This window comes from Wyeomyia smithii, chromosome 1 (genome assembly GCF_029784165.1).
Source record: "Wyeomyia smithii strain HCP4-BCI-WySm-NY-G18 chromosome 1, ASM2978416v1, whole genome shotgun sequence".
Taxonomy (NCBI): domain Eukaryota; kingdom Metazoa; phylum Arthropoda; class Insecta; order Diptera; family Culicidae; genus Wyeomyia; species Wyeomyia smithii.
Genome location: NC_073694.1, coordinates 73,832,620 through 73,854,172, shown reverse-complemented (window position 1 = coordinate 73,854,172; position 21,553 = coordinate 73,832,620). Strand labels below are relative to the sequence as shown.

The 21,553-nt window shown below is 41.7% G+C and overlaps 1 protein-coding gene across 10 annotated transcripts in view; it reads right to left on the bottom strand.

Moving 5' to 3' along the window:
• Window positions 1–21,553, bottom strand: part of LOC129723171 (protein FAM107B) — a 131,712-nt gene that overhangs the window by 49,430 nt on the left and 60,729 nt on the right. For all 10 annotated transcript variants that reach the window (XM_055677214.1, XM_055677268.1, XM_055677236.1 and 7 more), the window contains one exon: window positions 18,964–19,074. The gene's annotated coding sequence lies outside the window, so the exon portion shown is untranslated. The remainder of the gene's footprint in view (window positions 1–18,963; window positions 19,075–21,553) is intronic.

Below are 21,553 nucleotides of genomic sequence, written 5' to 3'. Positions count from 1 at the left end.
TAGTCGACGAGTTCGTGTACCTCGGCTCAATGGTGACTGAGAACAACGATACCAGCCGTGAGATTAGGAGGCGAATCATCAGCGGGAGTCGTGCCCTCTTTAGGCTCCACAAAAAATACGATCGAAACGTCTAAGTTCCCGCACAAGGTGCACCTTGTATAAAATGCTTATTAGACCGGTTGTTTTCTACGGACATGAGACGTGAACAATGCTTGAGGGAACCTGAAGGCAAGACACGTGGCGAGAACAACGGACAATTACCCTGCAAAATTGGTTCTAACCTCGAATTCGGTTGGTACGAGGAGGTACGAAGAGGAGCGCAAAGAGCAAGGTGGTTAGACCAGGTGGAGCACGATCTGATAAGTACGGAATGCCCGCAGGATTGGAGGTGAGCAGCCATGGACCGATCAAGTTGGCGGAATTATGTCGTGCAGGCCTTGTCTTAGGACGTAGGGCCATTTAAATAAGTAAGTAAGCAATTTGTTAAAAAAAAAAACCCCAGACGTCAAAGATGTGCGGTCCTTTCGAAGACCAAACATCGACTCGGATCACTATCTTGTGGTAAGCAAGATTCGCGCCCGGCTGTCCAACGTATATCAATCGAGATCGGCGAGGAAAATACGTCTGCACATCCAGAGGTTATCAGCGGAAGGAGTCGCTGCAGAGTATACTCGGAAAGTTGATGGACGGATCGATGAACCAGCTGGAGTGGACCTGAGCGAGCAGAGAAAGCACATTCATAATGCGGTCAGCTATTTAACCGGAGCGGCATGACAAAAGGAACCACGCGTAGTGGGTGATTCGATGGTGAATGTCTAGAGGTAACGGAAGAGAAGAACCGGGCCTGCGCCAACACGTTAGTAGCTAATCGTGTGACGTGGCAGATGCGGAAGAAATACTCGGAGGCAAGAGCTGCCGAAAAGAGGCTTCACCGCCGTGAACACTACGATCGCGTCCTCGTGGAGGCGGAGAATTGCTTCACCAGGCACGACACGAGGAGCTTCTATAGAACGATTAACGGAACCGTGCCAATACCTGCCATGTGTAATGACAGAGAGAGAAACCTGATTACCGATGAATGGCAGGTGACCAGGCGTTGGAAACAACATTTTTAAGTGGTGGTGAACGGTGAGGAAGGTAGGAGAGTCATCGTAGGAAACAGGATACAAATTAAAGAAGGAGTGTTAAGCCCCTCTAGAATTTCCCAGATAATGATTGTATTCAATATAAATACATTCCATACTACTTATCAGAGCATCAAAATCAACACAAATTGAAATGTCGTCATTCATTGGCTAAGAACTAGTTCTGCACCCAGGATCGATTCTCAAACCTAGCTCTCTTACTCATCTTATCAGTCAGACAAGAGCTGTAGTAACTCGTGCTGTACCAAGAAGTTGTCGCCATTTTACTCGGTTTTGGGCTGTGTTTCACCAGTTCCCCAGACGTCTCATCACTCGCAAGTCTCTTTCGATCTGGTCGAGCCATCATGCACGCTGCGCCCCTTACTTTCTGGTGCCGGTAGGGTTTGCTGAAGAGAAGTGATTTCACAGGGTTGTCGTCCGGCATCCTTACGACGTGACCGGTCCACCGCAACCTATTGTCTTTCGCCAGGTGCGCAATGGGGTTCTCTGCAAACAGCGCTTGTAGCTAATGGTTCATGCGCTGTCGCGCCGTTATCCGTCGTCCGTTTGTACTCCACCGTAGATAGTCCACAGCACCTTCCGTTCGAAAACACCAAGAGGACTTCCGTAGAGGACTACCGGTTATATCAGGGTTTTGTAGTTTTTTGTATTGAAGTGGTCATGTCCGATCAGCACTGTGATTGGTGCGCACGTATGTAATGTCTGAGAAGAACGGGCCGTCATTGAGAACGTGGTCAATTGTTTTGCTATACGTTGGTCGAGGAAAGAAGGGACTTTGGACTGCCAGCTCGCGGGAAGCTGCGAAATTGGTGCATGGCTGGCCTTTGTCGTTCGTCACGGTGTGCAGGCTGTGCGGGCCGATCACCGGCTTTTATAAGTCTTTCCTTCCGTTCATGTCCCCAATGACGATCTTGATGTCTCTACGCGAACAGCTATCGTAAAGTTTCTCCAGCTGTGCGTAGAACGTTTCTTTCTCTGCATCAGGTCATCCTTCGTGAAGGCAGTGCACATTGGGAATAGTGTAATTGTAGAACCAACCATTTATTCTCAACAAACACAACCTGTCACTGGTTGCCTGCCACTTCATCACACGACTCTGTATCCTGCCCAGCACTATAAAACCGCTACCAAGCTCATTGGTTGTGCCACCGCTTTGGTGGTACTGTGCCTTGCGGTCACAAATCTACCGTACCTTCCCTCCTTTCAGGTAAAGCTCCTGGAGCGCAACGATGTCGAAGTGGCGGGATTCTAGCTGATCCAGCAGAATCCAGTTGACATCCGTTGGCGTTGAGCGATCTACTGTTACATGTACCGAGCTTCTAATCGTCGTCCTTATTTCGTCGGCTGGGTCATTGCCTATTGTTCCAGTTCGTTCTGAATTCTTGATTCTTCGTAGTATGTTTATTTTAGTATGCTGCCTTACTAGGGCGATCAAGTTCCCACCGGTTTTCCCTCGGTTGCTCGTATCCCAGTCGGTAACACGTGGAGGTAGGAATAGGGCATTATGTCTTAAACCACACTGGGGTCTATTTTATTTCCGTACTAGACGGGTGTGCTGTTAAAAAGCAGTGTCCATCCATTTACCAAACCTGGCTCTCCTTGATATGAAATCAGTGTGGCTGAAAGAGGTTGGCGTTGACGCTGTGTTCAAGATATTCAGTACATCTTCGGAGATTCTATCTTGAAGTGACTTTTTCTGCTGTTACGACACTATTTTAAGCGTTTTTAAATAAGCATATTAAAACTCCTTTTTCTGTTTTTTTTAATTACATGCATGAAAACTAGCCCTCCCCAGAAATTTTCCTTAGTTGCGCCCATGGGAACAACTACTTACGGACTGGTTGGAAGGACTCGTAAACACTATCAACAAGAAGGTATATAGACTCGACTGTAGTAATTATCGAGGCATAACCCCTTTCTATTCCGCATATAAAATTCTATCCCGTATCCTGTTCCAGTGACTGCGGCCGTTGCAGGAAGCCTTTGTTGGAGAAAACCAATGCTGTTTTCGAGCGGGACAATCCACAACAGACCAGATGTTCACCTTGAGACAGATCCTTGACAAGTCTCGAGAACCCAACTTGCAGACGCACAATCTATTTATAGACTTTAAGGCGGCGTACGATACAGTGAAACGCAACGAGCTGTGGCAAATAATGGTTGAACATAGTTTTCCAACAACTAAATAAACTGTTACGTGCGACGCTTGACGGTTTCACATCAAGCATTAGGACAGTGGGCGGATGTTAGATGGTCTGAAACCATGTGACGGGCTCTCGAACTTGCTGTTCAACAAGGTTTAGAAGGTGCAATACGAAGGGCAGGTGTGCAGAGGAGCGGCACAATCATCACGAAATCTCATATGCTTCTGGGCTTCTCGGGCGACATTGATATAATTGGTGTTAACGGTAGAGTTGTTGAGGAGCTCTTTACGGCTCTTAGGAAGGGTAACTGCGAAAATTGGATTCATCATAAACTCTGCCAAAACGTAGTACTCGGTGGCTGACAGAGAGCGTGGTAGGTCTAGGGGTGTTAGTGCTGCGGTGGAAATGGATGGGGATACTTTCGAAGTCGTCGACGAATTTGTTTATTTTGGTACTCGCGTTACATGTAACAATGAGATGAGCCGCGAGAGTTTATCACGGATTGCGTAGCCAGCTTAGGTCTCGTAGCTTACAGATTCGTACGAATTTTGCGCTTTACAGGGCTCTGATCTTTCAGGTGCGTTCTACGGACATGAATCGTGAGCGAGAATGGAGGCCGATTGACGAGCGCCTGAGGTCTTCGAGCGTAGAATTCTGTGATCAATACTCAGAGGCAAACTCGAGGTTGCATTTGACTTTATTGAAGACGCGATGATTCCGTCTCATAGCTCAAGCGAGATTTTTATGTTTTGACCTGTCCTGGCCAAAAATGCAACCCCCTCCCTGCAAGAGGGGGAGGACCATGTGATGCCAAATTGTTATTGTATCTTTGAGTATCGCTTACACTCTTGAAATTTTATTAAACAGATTTCGATTAAGTTAATTTAACGTCGAGATGAACCTAATTCAATATTGTAGGGGAATTGGGGTAAAATCGACATGTTGCCAACATTTTACGTAGATCAGACACCTGCCAATCGATTTCTGAGACTTTTTTACTCAATATAAGATATAATTTGTCTACCACTTTTAGATATTAGCGCATTACCATTAATGTTCATACATACTCGATATTATTTTGCTCTGTGAAATATACTAAAACCATGCCAAAACCGGTTTCGTAGAATCACCGTTTTGAGCTCAGTTTTTGTCCGGTTTAAGATCTGTTTTTTTTTTAAAAGATGGGTAAGAAGATGCTAATATGTGGACAAACTCCTGGAATTTTGATATTTGATCTCAAAACAAAATGGCGTTTAAAAAACCTGAAAAATTTTCGATTTCTCAAAATTTCAAAATGGCGCTGTTGTTGCCCCTTAAGTTGAAATATGTTCAAACTCGGGGATATTTGGTTTTGCATCAAAATACACAAAAAAAAATGTGTATAGAAACCAAGGCAGAAAAAAAAGTCAATTTTTGCTGCACTGTGTTATTTTCGAACATGTTTTGTGTTGAATGTTGCATGTTGCTACTGTGCGGCGGGGGACAATCTCGTATCGGAAAGAAGCAGACAACAGAAAATGCAACTGTGCGGCTGGGCGAAAAAAATCTGTTCCGGTCGGATGGAAGCAGATAAGAACAAAGGAAACAAAGGTTGAAAACTCACCAAGTAATACGCATTTGGGAAGGGTACAATGTAGTCCTCTTTTCCGTTTTTATATTTCCATTTTACATCCCAATAGCGGAACTTCCTTAGAGACATAGTTCTACGTCAAAACATTTTTATCAGTATAAAGTTCTTACAAAACATTATTAGTTCTCTAAATCTCGACAGTTTTTATATACAGCCATCGATTTCTGAGCTAGTAGCTTTGAATAAAGTGTATGTAAAAAACTTGCACCCTGTCAGAAAAAAACTACTATAAATGTGAGTTTTTCTCCATCCGCGGAGATAATTTTAGGATTTCAGAAAACTCTGGCGAAAAACTCTCCATTACACTACATTTACCGGTTTTCTGATAGAAAATTGTCCAAAATCTTTTCAGTTATTTTTTTTATGGTTTAATTTTGCATCCACATATTTGGACGCCTTTCTTGTCCTACGTCAGAATTTCTGTTTTATGTAACCAACTTCTATGTATTACGCGAAAGGCTTTTGAGACTGCCCACGTATTTTGTACTGCTCCGTCTAATCGCCATTTATTAGGACAGACTGCTCATGGCCTGGTAGCGCAGCACTTTATTTACGTAAAAGCTGTAAATTGCGTCAAATATTTTATCACGTCAAAAACGATTTTTCTAAATGTAAAAACTGTTCGATGATAATTGGTACTATGATCAAAACACATTATACCAAGCTAGTAAAAAATCAGTAATCCAACATAAGATTTAGCCGAATAAGAAACGGATGAGACGGGCAAGGGTTACCAAATGGAACGGAAACACACACCGCAAATTACCAAGTGCTATTACTCATACCGAGCGCTGATTGCGGTTCTTAGCTCATACACTAAGCCGCAGAATAGCAAGAAAAACCGCATACAGCCAGCCAAGGCTGTTGGAACAAAAATCAATAAGTCAGGTTTATTTTTGTAACGTTTGTACCTACCTAGCACAACACCCATGTCGGTACTGCGGAAGAGAGTAGACTCTTTAGTGCACTTGCGAAAGACGAAATTCGCTGCCGCCGGGTACCGACAGATATTGATGCTGCTCGATGATGATGTCTACATAAGCATATGTATATTTTTGCGGGTTGAATAACTCTTGGGTCTCGCGGGGCCACTTGGAAGCAATCGATAAATATTGTGCCGCGGTGCTTCTAACTGTTATTTTTCCGTTGCACATGCGGTGTACATGAAGGTAACGTTTCTCGACTGAAGTGAAATCACTAGTCATGTTCTAAACGAAACTTAATAAAATAATACATATTGCCTTGAAAGTTCAAGTTCATCCACACACTACTAAAAACCTTGACTTTTGTTCTTTATCGTTCATCTGTACAACTGTAGGTCGATGCGAAGCGAAAGCACGACCTACCAAAACCTCGACGGCAAGCGCAACCTTTAGTGACTTTGACGGTTGTCCGGGTTTTCGCCTTGTCTTGCGATTCGTGAAGATAATATTCTACCAAGATATACTGCTCACAACTCACATCGCCATACCGAAGGCGCACGATTCCCGAAACCAGTTCTTCGCTTAAGAAAAACATTTGGTGCCTTTCAGTCGCGGCAAAATGCAATCGAACATAAAGAAGGAACGTCACGACGCAAAACACGTTCCCGTTGATTGTGGCGATGGTGTTGATGATGATGATGATGATGATGATGATGATGATGATGATGATGATGATGACGGCGACGCACAGTAGTCGGAAAGAACTGAAATCAGGGCGAAATTAATAACTTCTCAGGGTTGCCTCCTATATGAACGATGTCTTCTCGAAAGTTGATCGTGAAAGCATTGGTCAACTTTTGGTAATGGCTATATAGTTCAAAATTTCACCGCTAGGGCGGCGCTGTCACTAATTCCTCAAGGAAGCAAAATAGAATGATAATGTCTAAAGGAAGTTTGTAGAGAATAGTATTTTGAGAAACTCTTTCTTGGATATGAAGTTTGTACCTGATGTATTTTTTGAGAAATTTAGCAAATAATCTCAAAAAACTTGATGTACGGCTACTTATAGCATGTTGAAGAAGAAAACCCCGGAAAATCTCGAACTTCACGATCCAGGTATATCAAACAAAGTTAAGGTATGCGTAACGGCTTTCAACATTTAGGTAGTTTGAATTTTAATTTTATGAGTGGCGTTCTAAGCTAACATTGCTTGCTAAAAAATGTCCGCTTGCGCGTCGCACGCTCGTTTTTGTTTTTAATATTGTGAACGTTTCGGCGAAAATTGCCCAGAAAACTTTTTTGTTCCTGTCTCTATGAACACGAGGGAACATTATAGTCTTTGAATGAGTGCGGGTATCGGCGGGGATACCATTTAAAACTCTACACGAAGTTGGAGTGCCAAGTATTATTTTATACTTATTTTGTGGAGGGCTTATTGTCATGAAACAACTCTAAAAAGGATATCCTAAGTTGTTAGAATGCTAGAACAAGGCCATATAATCAATTTGACACTATTGTAACATTCATTACTACTTCTGCATTCTGTAATAAATCACCTGAGTAAACAACGTAAAAATAGACAAGTCGTGAGTGCACAAAAAGCCAACTTTCTCAACTAAGTTAAATGTATGACAACATCAATCATCCCAACATTCTGATGATTTTTCACTAGCTTAAACTCTGAAGAAATTATTCCCGAATAGGGCTTGCTCGATGCATTAAGTTAAAAAATTGACTTTTTTCCGACTTTATGCAGTTCCAGACCACTGTGCGACGGTGGCTCATCCCATCCTCTCGATTCTCGAAACTTGTTGCTTCCTCGTTGGCGCTGTCAATCCGGTTCACCACCACTTCGGGGTAAAGGATGGACGCCAAGGGCGGTAGTGCGATGACTTTTGCCTATTGCTTCAGTTTGACTTGCCGAGTTGGCAGCAGCCGGGCAAATCCAGTGGGAGCACAGGAATGCGAAAAAAAACTGAATGGTTCAACGGCAAAGGACTTGCACACGTGCGTTTGGTGGTGGTAACTATTGCGGCCCACATGCCGTTATCCCATTCGTGCGTGTCGCGAAAGTGTTGTCGAATGGATGGAAACAGAATAGCGTGGAGCATGATTTGGTTTACGTAAAATTTGCTAAAACTTTGCCCGATTTCTGATCACGCGACAGACAAACTGGCCTCAGAATTTTTAAGAGTCAGATTTTTGCCAGTTTTGCGTTCGTCATGTTACGCTCAAAGGTCATAACGTCAAATTTCTGCGTGTTTCAGGAATTTCAATATGAAGAAAACTATAACAACTTTAGCTAGCTTCTGTGAACTGTGTAAAAGCACTACTCAATAATAACCAATCGACATACAAGTGGAAAAGTATTTGAGTTTTAATAATGCATTAGCAGATAAATTGCAAGCTTTTTATTAAAAAGCTAATTAATTAGACCCTTACAATTACATTCCGTGAAACCGAAGATCTTGTAACAAATATTTATGTAAGTTTGTAATTCATTGCTCTAGAGTCGCCGTAGTTAAGCAAAGAAATTGCTGTTCACGACTGCAGATCGAACATATTAATCAATTTGGCAGACTGCATCGGCAAACCAACAACCAGTTGTACGGGTTGCACGAGTATATACAAATGAAATTCAATCACGGCAATGTAAGCGCTATGCAGCAATGACGAATGGCTTCCGGGATGAAAATTAGTTTGTTTACGGTCATCATTGAGCATTACAGCGGATTTTATAATGATCGTCATAGAACAGAACTGAATTGTTGGTTACTCTCTGCATATCACATCTATCATCATTATAACTAATTCCTAATTGGAAAGGAATTCAGTTTAGGTTGGAAAACTTCCTACTCAATTTGAAATGATGTTGAATAGATTATGACATGTAGAACTTATTTCGCATTTCATTGATATTGATCAGGGCGTTTTTTTTGCGAATTTCAACCATTTGCCGATAAAAACAACAAAGTGAATATTAACATCACTCGAACCGTGAATCAAAAAATCACAATGATGATTTCAATTTCCAATCCTTTAATGAGCTCAAATATCGCTACCATTAATCCCAACATCGAACCATAAACTGGTACCGTGTATTGTTTTCCTCGCCATAAAGCACACCGCGTTTCTTTGAATCAATGAAAATGAAAATAATTTCTTTAACCTATACCACTTACAATGAATATCAATTCACTCTCCTCAAGTACGCAGCTCAACTTTCAATTGTAAATTCGGAACCGGCCAAGTCGTTCCGCTCAGACTACGCTCATTATGACCATAAATGGCAACATCACTGTTGTCGTTATTTCCTCCCATCCCAGGCGGCAGCGCAGTTCCAGTACTCCGCAACGGGGCGGTTGTAACCAAACGAGAGTAAATCTTGTTGTTCACCACATTTGAGCAACGTTTGGAAAGAGTGAAAAAAAAACTTTCATCGGAACCTGCCCTCTATGAAGAAAGGGGTATATCAGGCACTTTTACACATTCGCCGCGGTCGAGGTCTTTTCCTGGTCCACCATCGCGCACCGGGCTGAATCAGCTTCCAAGTTCGATTTGTTTCAGCCTACGCTTTTGAAGAAAGGTTTTACAACTACAATTCGAACATAAACAGGCTCTTTTCAAGACATTGGTTTCTTGATGCAGTTTGAATACGTTTTTAACAGAATGAATGTACCCTGATTATTGGAAAGGTTTGTTTGGATGCTTAATACACTTGTACTTCCCGGAGCAGAACAATCTCGTGAGGAAAAGCACTTGCACTGGTGGGAGAACAATGTCAAGCATGTATCTCCACGATCTAATCGTTGTCAAAAGAAGCTATCGCTCACTACCAGTCAAGCGTGACTATTGCCGGAAAAAAATCACCTAGGAAACCGCATTACGGCTCAACGATGGTCGATTTGATTTAGGTGGCAACAAACAGTGCAACTACTTAGTATCACTACATACTGCAGACGTACGTAACGCTACCGAGGAATCTTTCAAAAACTATGGTTCAGAACTGAGCCCAACATGTATGTAAATAACCTCCTGCATGAGTAGTGTATGTGACCAGTGTACTTACACGCAGCACTTCTCTCCCTTCACTTCGTAGCAATGTTTTCAAAATAAAGGAATATTGCACTGCACTCTTGAAAAATATTGTTTCCTGCATTATTTTACAGCTTATAATGTATTTTATTGAAGGACGAGTAGACTAACTTCACTTTACTTTGCTGGTCTACCACGGAGTCGATGGCCTCTTCCTGGTTCTTTGTTGAAGATAGTTTTGGCTCTCAAAAACTTCCAGCACTCGTCGATCAGCTTACTTTGGTGTCCATGCTCCATGTTCGTAAAGTGCAACCGAGGGGAATGGGCATATACAGACTTTCAACCGGTTGTTCGGCATTTGTTCATCCGCCCATATCTGGTGGATTGCCTCGTACAGCTGTGACGTCACACCCCGCGAAGATTACCCAATGTTCCGTCACGATGTATCAGAATTCAGGCTAGGAACCATAGTTTGCTTCCGAGCTTACTCAATACTGTAGAGAGTCAATACAATTTTAACATGAACTAGAGCATTAGCTTGCCACAGAGTTCACTAAACTCGCAGGAAACACCTTGCAATAACATAGCATTCTGGAGCATTCCTTATTATGAATTGTTGGCTGAACAGAACGACATCAAGGCATTTTCTGTATTATAAACTCAACCGAACAGAACAAAACATCCTTATTATGAGTCGTTGAAAATCAATAACCACGCGTCCTAGTTATAAAGCGTCGAACGATCGGTGGCTAACGAAATGTAAATATCCTAACGAGCAAGCCACACCATGTATACCTTTTTTCAATTTAACTATAATCAAAACAGAAGCCGGAGGCACAACGTCACTCACAGCGCCACTCACGGTCGCTCACGGTTGCGCGCGGTTCTGAGTAAATGCGCGCGGTTCAGAGTAAATACGCGCTCTTGCACGCGCCCTAATGTTCTCAGCAAATAGTCGAATATATGTACTAAAATTCAACTCGAAAACGAAACAGGGTAATAAATACTATAGGTTAGAATAGAACCGCTAGATGAGTTACACAGGTTAATATTTAAGCAAAATTGTAACTTAATAAAATCAATCATCTTTATCTATCATCCAAAAGAGGTGATTCCGCGAATGTAATGTTCGCGTACAGGACTTCGTGTGTTTCATTTCTAAGTGATCACAGGTCCTGGTAGAGCTCTAGCTAGTCCTACCCAGCCGCTTGCTTCCCACTTTCAGAAGTTTGGCTGGGATACCATTCTTCCCAGCGACCCTGCCGTTTTTCAGCTCGCTAATCGCCTTTCACACTCCACAGCTTGCTCGTCGCTTGCAATCCTCGTCTTGTTCCTGTTTTGCTCATCTTGTTCCTCACCGATCAATAGTACTAAAAGTGCTTTTTCCACCTTCGAAAACCGTGCGCGGTTCTCACAAACGACAGCATAACTAATCTCAGAGTTTATATTCGGACCCCAGTTAGTTTAGTTTTAGCTTTTCCGAAACGGTCAAAATATAAAGAATTGGTTGAAAATCGACCGAGGTTCTGGACAAAACGTAGAATTTGTGGGTATAGTATTTGAAAACACAGTAATACTTGACTAGAGCTACAACCACATCAGAAGTTCTTGCATTTTGTATCCATTTGTAGCACCGTGAAATATATGTGCGATGAAAGCCAAAAATTCTTTTTTCCTTAAAAAAATATGTAGCTCACAAATTATAATCGATTTTCACAAAACCCATTTTTTGATCCGTTGTTGAATATGCTTTCAAAGTTCCAGTGTATTTGTAGTATTTTTCTTACAAAAACAGGTGGCAAATTTCAGGTTAAGTTGAAAAATTACGTGAAATAATACAAAGAAATAGATTAAAACACAAATAACTCTACCTACATGGTTTAGTGACATTAGTACAAACCTGTATATATTTTGAAAGCTCCTTTTTTCTCTCCAAAACTATTGAAATATTGGAAATTGGTGGAAAAACGACTAAGTAAAAAAATGTGAGCGCTAGGGTCGAAAAACCCGTATTTTAACCATAACTTCAAATTCAAGGGGTGTTCGGAAAATTTCTAGTATGAGCGAATGTTACACTCAACAAGACTTCAGAAGTTCTTGTCTTTTTTTTTTTCATTTATAGCACAGTACACAGTACACAGTAGTGTAACCATTTTTTTTGCTGTCAGTGAATGAATTGTGTGCTTGGTATATGGCTAGGCAGTGCGTACCAGCAATACACTCGTACTATTTGGAATAAAATAGATCCCAGTGTGGTCCAAAGCAGAATACCCAGCAACTCCCATCCCTACCTCCACGTGGTACCGGTTGGGATACGAACAACCAAGGAAAGATCAGTGAACCGATTGGAACTTGGTCGTGTGCTGACATGAAAGAGGAAGCTGTTCTTCTAAGAGGGCAGCTGGCCTGAGTATCTATTCCTATGTTAGCGGCGGCTCAAACAGCGTCTGATCCGAAGTGGACGGCTGAAATATGAAACGCGGTGTCTCGCCAGCTACACCCAAGAAGGCAACACCGTCGCGAGACTAGACATGCGCCGTCCTAGTGAGGCAGCATGCTGAAGAATTGAAATACTACGAACAATGAAGAATTGAATATGAAGCGTAACAATCGGCAACGATTTAGGCGACGAAATAAGGACGACGATTGGAAGCTCGGCATATGGAACTGTAGATCGCTGAACGCCCCAGGTGGCAGCCTAATTCTGCTGAGTCAGCTAGAACCTCGACACATCGACATCGTTGCGTTCCTGAAGCTTTGCCGGAAAGAAGAGGAGGTATGGAGGATTTGGGGCCGCGGGGCACAGTACCACCAGAGGCACAGCTGGAAAAACTCTATGATAACTGCTGGCTTAGAGATATCAAGATCGTCATCAGGGACATGACCGCTCAGATCGGCACGAAAGACATATACAAGCCGGGGATCGTCCCGCACGGCCGTGATGAACGACAACAACGGCCAATGATGCGTCAATTTCGCAGCTTCCTGAGAACTTACAAGAAGTACCTTCTTTTCTCGAAAGGACGTCCACAAAACCACCTGGAGATCCCCTGACCAACGTACAGCACGGCACGCCAAATTGATCATATTCTCATCGACGGCCGGTTTTTCTCAGGCATTACAAACGTACGCACCAATAATGGTAGAGCGGATATTGGATCGGACCACTACCTAGTTGCGGTATCTTTGTGCTCAAAACTGTTGACCGTATACCACGCATGACATCGTCGAACCCCGCGGCTCAACATCAAGCAGCTCCGGGACCCCCAGACTGCGGAGAAATACGCTCAACAGCTCGAAGCAGTACTACCCACGGCGGAGGGGCATGGTACACTGCCTGTCGAGGGCGGCTTGTGCAGCATTCGTACAGCTATCGGGAAAGAAACGACTAATATGACGGGAAGGGCGATACACATGGCCAGGTCAACGAGAGAGAACAAGGCCAACTACAAACGGGCACAGAACGACATGACCACAATTCTCAGACGAAGAAGCGCCAGCAAGAGAATCGTGAACATGAGGAGCTGGAGCAGCTTTACCGAGCCAGTGTCACGCGGAAGTTCTATGACTCACAGTCTCGCAGATGCTATGTGCCGCAACGACGCGTGCGACGCGACCTGAATGGCGAAACAGTAAACAGAAGCGGAGCTGGAACTGACCTAGGAGCACCAGCAGCAGCTGAGCGCGTACCAGCCTCCAATGTCCATGAAGTTCTTTGTCAGATCCGGAAGTTGAATAACAACTAGGCCGCAGGCAAAGACGAATTGCCGAGCGTGCTCTTCAAACATGGAAGATAGGCGCTGGCTAGAGCGCAGCAACTTCGCCACTCAAGGAACATGCTTCGTAAAATGAGAAAAAGCTTCTTCAAGTCGAAAACCCAAGAAAACCGTAGGGTGCTTCGGAATATGGAAGCTACGTATAAGAATCTTCTTGCTGATACTCACAGGGCGTATTTGCAAAATGTACAACAAAACCTAAGGCAAAATCCGGCCTCTTTCTGGAAATATGTAAAGTCACTTAAGGCTGGCCCTAGAATACCGTCCAGTTTACAACATGCGAGTAAAACCTCAAATACGGCTGATGAAGCTGTTGAATTATTTTCCGACTTCTTCCAAAGTGTCTATAGTACATCGTCCCCTGCGATACGTCCCGAATGCTTCCAGAGTGTAAATTCGTATGACATAAGTCTACCAGAAATAAGGTTTTCGATTGGAGAGGTTCGAAAAGCACTGGAAAATGTCGACACCACAAAAGGCGCTGGGGCGGACGGGCTTCCGCCTCTACTTCTCAAAAATTGCGCAGCATCACTGGCTCATCCTGTTTCATGCCTCTTCAACTTATCGCTCTCTTCGAAGGTCTTTCCAACGGTCTGGAAAACCGCACGCATTGTACCGATTCTCAAAACTGGCAATATTCACCACGTCAACAATTATCGTGGCATATCAATACTATGCTCACTTGCGAAGATATTCGAGTCGCTAGTTCATGTCTTGCTATATAGAGTAGCACGACCGCTTATATCAGAATACCAACACGGGTTTGTGCAACAAAGGTCCACAACCTCCAACCTGATGTGTTATACAAACGCACTATTTCCTGAAATTGAGAACAGAAAACAAGTCGATGCTGTCTATGTCGATTTCTCTAAGGCTTTTGATATTGTACCACACGATTATGCCATCGAAAAACTTAAACGTATGGGGTTTCCAGAGCACATCACCGAATGGCTACACTCATACCTCACTACCCGTAAAGCCTCAGTCTGCGTGAACTCCGTGTGTTCCAAAGAGTTCGTCCTCACGTCTGGTGTCCCACAGGGAAGCGTACTGGGTCCGCTTATATTTGTCTTGTTTGTAAACGACATATGCACTAGACTGAAGTCCCAGAAGCAGATGTTTGCTGATGACCTCAAATTCTATAGAGTAGTATCGGCACCTCTGGACTGTCTGGCTTTGCAAGACGACATCAACGAACTTTCGCTATGGTGTTCACAAAATGGCATGAAAATGAACGCAGCGAAGTGCAAAATTGTCTCATTCACAAGACGCTCTGACTCTGTAAACCATACATATTACATCGATGGTAACGTCCTGGAGCGGGTCACTTCTGTTCGCGATCTAGGAGTCACAATAGACTCTAAACTCCGATTTCATGATCATGTCTCAATCATTGCAGCCAAAGCGTTTGCAGTGCTCGGACTCATTCGAAGGCAGTCGCGCCATTTCACTGATGTATACACTCTAAAAACCCTCTTCTGTGCATTGGTTCGGAGCATCCTTGAGTATGCAGTTCAAGTCTGGGCACCATACCAACTAGCGCACGCCGTGAAATTAGAGCGGATACAAAAGCAGTTCATTCGGTATGCTTTACGCCAACTACCGTGGAATGATCCGGTGAATTTACCTGACTACACCGCGCGTTGCATGCTTCTTAATTTAGAAACTCTCGCAGCCCGTCGAATCAAGCTGCAGAGAACGTTTATTTTCGACATAATAGAAAATGTTATTGACTGTCCAGAACTGTTAAGACACATCAATTTTAATGTACCCCCGCGAGCCCTCCGAAGTTATCCCACGATTAATTTACCTTTCCGAAGAACTAGTTACGGACGTGATAGTGCATATAATGCATGTCTGAAAGCATATAACGATGTCAGTGACCTCCATGAACTGGGTATGACGAAAACGGCTTTTAAAAATAGAATTAGAAATTAGAATAAGCTATGATTAGTCTGTACGATTTTTATTCGAAGACGAGAAACAATAAACAAACATTCCCTGAATTTGGGAGGAGGAGAAACTGCCACACGAATTGATGGAGGATGTCGTCTGCTCCATCTACACGAAGAGCGGAGTGCCGCAACTACCGCGGTATAGCGATTATCAATGCCGCCTGCAAAATACGCTCACAGATCTTGTTCCGTCGTCTATCACCTCCAACCAGGAAGCTCGTGGGCCATTACCAAGCAGACTCCATGTGAGCCCGTGCCTTCACGGACCAGATCTTCTCAATCCGACAGATCTTTCAGAAATTTCGCGAGTACAACGTGCCCGCACATTATATCTTCATCGATCGAGAGCAGCAATGGCAGATCATTCCAGATAAACTGGCTCGACTGATCAAGGCCACCACGGCGCAAGTAATGTGCTACGTGCGTGTTTCTAGGATACTTTCGAGCCCTTTTGAATCTCGCAGCGGGTCAATATAAGGTAATGGACTTTTCTAACATCACCCTTGAGGGTGTGATCCAAAGGGAGAGCATCGACACGAGGGGCTCGATTTTCACAAGGTCTGTTTAGCTTCTGGGATTCGCGGATGACTTTGACATCGTAACAAACTAACAACGCTTCTCGCGGAGGACCTTAACGCTCTTGGAGTTTTCGAACGGAATGTGCTGCGGACTATTTATGCAGGAGTACACACGGATGACGGAGAATGGCAACGGTGCATGAACCATGAGCTGCACGTGCTGCTTGGAGAGATCCCCATTGCACACCTGGCGAAAGTCAATAGGTTACGGTGGGCCGGTCATGTCGTGAGGGTGCCGGACGTCAACTCTGTGAAATCATTTCTGTTCAGCAAACCTTCCGCTACCAGAAACAGAGTGGCGCAGCGTGCTCAACCAGATCGGAGGAGGCTTGCGGCTGATGAGACACCTGGGAAACTGGCGAAACGCAGTCCAAAACCGAGCAACATGGCGACAACTTCTTGATACAGCACGAGCCACCACGGCTCTTGTCTGATTGGTAAGGTAAGTAGAATAGAATTGTGTGATATTGTTCATACATTCCAGTGAGTCTATGCTTGTTGCTGGAAAACCACGACCTACGAAAAAAGTGTATTTTCATAAAAAGCTTGAATTTCCCAACCTAAGTTCTGAATACCTCAAAAACAGATTTATGTATGAATTCTCTATTACAATCATATTTTATCATTGGATTTTTCTCAAAAAAGTTTATACAGTCATACCTCGATGTAAGGCAACTTTATTTTTATTTTCGTTACGTTATATCGAAGCAAAAAAATTTAATTTTATGCAAGAATGTTACTGGTTACTCAAAGATGCGCGAAAACCTATTTTCCATAACCTATCAGTAATTCTAAACCTTTCTTATGCCCATTTAGAAATATTTTCAGAAGCAAAATAAAATATTTTTTTAATTGATACAACAGGTTACTCAAAGATGCGTGAAAACCTATTTCCCATCACCTATTAGTATTTTTAAATCTTCCTTATGCCCATTTCGGACAATTTTCGTATCGGTTTCACTGGTTTCAAAACTTACTACAAACATTTTTTGAAGCAATTTATAGCCTAAAAACAGTTGCTGTATCATTTATTTTCAATTTCAATACATCTTAAAAAGTTACGTTATATCGAGTTACGTTATATCGAGGTTGTCTTATGTCGAGGTTACCTTATATCGAGATATGACTGTATTGGAAAAAAAAAACTTTAAAACTTATCTTTAAGGTAAAAATTTGTCCCACATTTCTCCATGCTGAACTTTTCACCAGTAGTTATGAAATAATATCAAGTTTGAATAAAGAATAAATTTCAAGGGAAATTCAGCTCATTTTTATATTGATATTTAGTGTTGATTTTCTATCTTTCCAAACTTAAATTTAAAATAAATTGAAAATGGATACATTTGGAAAGTTAATCATTGTGAGCTTTTCGATTGGAAATGTCTTGCCAAATCTTTTAAAATCATTAGGATATAAATGTTTTGAAAAATGTTAAAACTGAATTTTTTTACATGTTTAACCTTCAATAAAAATTTATTTTTCATTTCTCCATCCGGGACTTTTTGCCTAAAATTTTGCAATAACCTCAGGTTTCTTTGAAAACAAAAATCAAGAATAAAAAACAATTTTTTCTGTAAATTGAAATTCAGTGTTTATTTATTATTTGGAAGTAAATAATTTTGTTTGTAAATTGTTGTTTGTAAATAATTTTGGTGTATTTTTTAGTAACCATTATTAGTATCTTCATTCTCAGTACGGTTTTCTGTACAACCAAAGGTTTCCGAGCTACTACAATGCTTTGAATAAAACTTATGCCAACTGTTTACGCTGTTTTAGAAAATGACTCTTGAGGCTGAAAAAGATTTTTCACTCACGGATAATACACAGTTTGCTAATTCAAATATGTGTGCAGAGTTTCGTTCGAATCCAAAATGGTCCAACTAACATTTGCATGTTTTCTGCAACTAAATTGTACAAAAGGATTGTAGAAAATGTTGTCCCAACAAAATAAAAATTTAAGTTTTCAAACAGTAACCACAAACAACAATAATTGGTTATAAAGACAATTTAGGATTCGTATTGAGTAGATCTGTTAAAATTATGCTTAAAATAGTAAATATGCAAACCAAAATAATAACTCATAATAGCTCTCCTTCGAAAAAAAACCTTGTACTGTAAACAAAGCATATAACATATTAAATTTGCTTCAACAGTCCGAGTAAGTTTTCCAAACAATAATAATGCATAACAGATTTTTCGATAGCTTTATCTTCAGAATTCAAACTACGACAAAGAATGGTTGTGTGCGTGAGATCACAGCTGGAACAATCGGGTCAGCAGCACGTAACAACTGAGAAGTTGTTCCTGAATTCCAGACAACCTTCGCCGCTTACCTTCGCCCACCTTCTAGAAGTTATTCCGTGCAGGCTGTAATTTTTTCACAGCTGAGACCGCATAACCGCAACCGGTCCGAACAGAACGGTCAGAGCAATAAAAACTCGACACGGAAGAAACTTTCTTTGCCTGTGGTACCTCCTCTCGGACTGACCGCAACAGTAAGCAGGGATGGACTTTTACATCGTAAAACCATGCCCGAAGACCACTGCAGCTCGACGGCTGCGGAGAGCGCTTATATCGGTGTCAAGTGTGCCGCCAGATAGACGCATTGATTTTCGAGTTATTTTTCTCCCTCTCCCCAAACATAAAATTATTTTTCGTGCAGTTTGCACCGAGTCCCCAACAGATATCCGCCGAAGGTTGCCACGTTCCTTCGGCTTGGTGCGACTTACAACAAGTAGGTATAACCTTAGGGTATAACCAAAACATTTACCACTTACCACTAACACGCAGCTCGTGGCCGTCGCACTTTCCACGCGTGCCGACACCCGCTTCGATTAAGGCGCGATTTCGAAAGGGGCGTGAAAAGTTATTGGACCGAGGCTAAAGTTCTGTAATGAAAAGAGGAAAAATAGGTTCTTAGTTTTCGAGTAACTGTTGAGAATAATGTATGATATGCCTAGTACTGAGTGGGACAAGAAAATGTACAAATTGTCATTGAAAAATACTTTCGGAGTCATGAAGCAACTTCATGCCGATTTATCTCGTGTCTTTCTGATGAATTGAATTAAAAATTGTAATTTATTGAAATTCAAATTCTACAATGCCGGGCCCAATTTCTGGCTACGAAAATTAATTTATAACAAACATGTGAAGTGAAAGAGATGTTAAGAAGATTCACTGGTATGCAAATCTGAGTTAGTCTTACGACTCTTCAGGTTGATCGTTCACAATTTTCATGTTTTCTACGATATTTTCAAATGATTGCTTCTTGTGAACAAACTGTCGATCGGCCGAAAACTGTCGATCACAAGAAGCAATCAAATAGATGCGGCGATAACCACGATAAAACAATATTTTCAAATGAATGTATCTTTGTTTCGTTTGTAGTGCTCAACAACACACAAACTCACGTGTTGCTTCATAGTTATGATGTTTCCTTCGAAATTGCTTTTGTTCGATTTTCTGAATTTGAATCTTAACGGGGCTTGACCAATTTTTCTATGTTGTTGAATGAACCCTCAGAATTAATTTTCGGCTGGATGATTAAAAATAATTTTCGATATAATTTCGCAAAGCAACAATCAAAACTCCTGTTTCGTCTCGATTTGACCAAGCAACACCCTTCACTTGCAATACTCGTAGCCACTTGTAAAGGCAGGTCAGATTAAAATCGATCTACGATCCTACCGCCACTGACAGTCGAGAGATTTGATGGATTCGCACATACTGGCTCTTAGACCAGCATCGCAACTCGAGGAAAAATATCAGCATATTTATACCGCACAATCCATCGTAATCCTTCCGGTCCTCTTTTCCTGACTGGTGGCTTTGATATCATCGTCATCAGATTTACGACGTTCCATTGCCGTTATGAAAGCGGATGACTGACGCAATGATCCAAATCAGTTTCTATGTTCATTAGGCATTAATATTTTGGAGTTTTGAAGTAGGTACAAATAAGCAGAATGATGTTGGCAGAATAGCAAGACCCGTGTCTCATATCAAAAATCACGGTCAACTGATTGCTGCCCGATTATCGGAGGGGATAATTGCACAATCTGACAGAACGGCGCATGACAGCAGTTTATCGTGGCCGGAGATAATTACTGTCTGCCTCGGCGCGATTACGTGTCTGTTCATATCAATATCGTATACACACACACATTACCATCGTTAGCCTCTACTCGTTGGTTTCCTTGCTAAGGAGAAATAGACGTTCGAAAAAAGAAGCATCAGTGCACTATCGCTTACCGCAAAGCCATTTAGACAACGTTCGCATCATTGTGGGATGTAGGGTGATGTGCCGTGAGTGGACCCGTCCGAAATACATTTAAATACTCACCAGTACCATGCTATCTCGGTGTTTTAGACGATAGACACCGTAAATATTGTTTGTAAACGAATTACACATAATATGACTAAGAGCCACATGAAAACTCATAAAAGAATTTAAAAATGAGTCGAATGGTCTAAACAAAAAAAAAAACCTAAATTAATCCACCTAGCGGTCAGACTCAGCCTTTCTCATTCAAACTTATTATTTGTAAAAATAGATATATATGAATGCTTAAATCCAAAAAAGTATATTCACTCTTTGGGTTCTAAAATATTGATGTTGTAATTAAAGTATAAAATATGAAATTTGACGTAATGTTAGTGCTTCAGAAATAGCGAAATATAAGAAATGACTCTTTATTTCGAACAATTTAATCACGAGCGATACCGGGAACGTTCAAATAGTACGATACCACATTTAAATCATGTTGAGGCCATATATATCGATCAAAGCAGCTATAGTGTTGAATAGTCTTTAAATTTCTTTTCTTTACAAAACTTTTGAACAGTATATCAAATTTTTATGAAGTTTGTTATTTGTAAGTTTGAGAGATGACTCGTTTGTATGACACTAGTTATGTTCGAATAAGTCGTGTAATACTTGAGATAATAGACTTTCGTTGTTTTACAAATTAAAACATAACGGTTGCTTAAGTTTGATTACAATCAAATGAAAAGGGAACGTATGGGGGAGCCAAACTTTGAAACCACGTGTTCAATAATAATTTATCAGTTAACCCTTAACTATCCCGTTCATTCGATATCAATATTGTTCAAATCTGTTGTGTAGTTTCTAAGATAATGAAGTTTAGTGATTTTCACATTTCGATACATTACAGACGAAGTTACATTCCGATTACAGCAAAATTCAATAGGGTGTTATGAGGCAGCTAGACGTTTCATTTGATACTAATTCTGTGGAAATCGGGTCAACCATCTCTGAGAAAAGTGAGTGAGCCCAAGTAGTCATCAGAATATGTTTCTTTTCATAATTGTATTTCACATTTCTAAACATAACAGGAAAAGTAATAA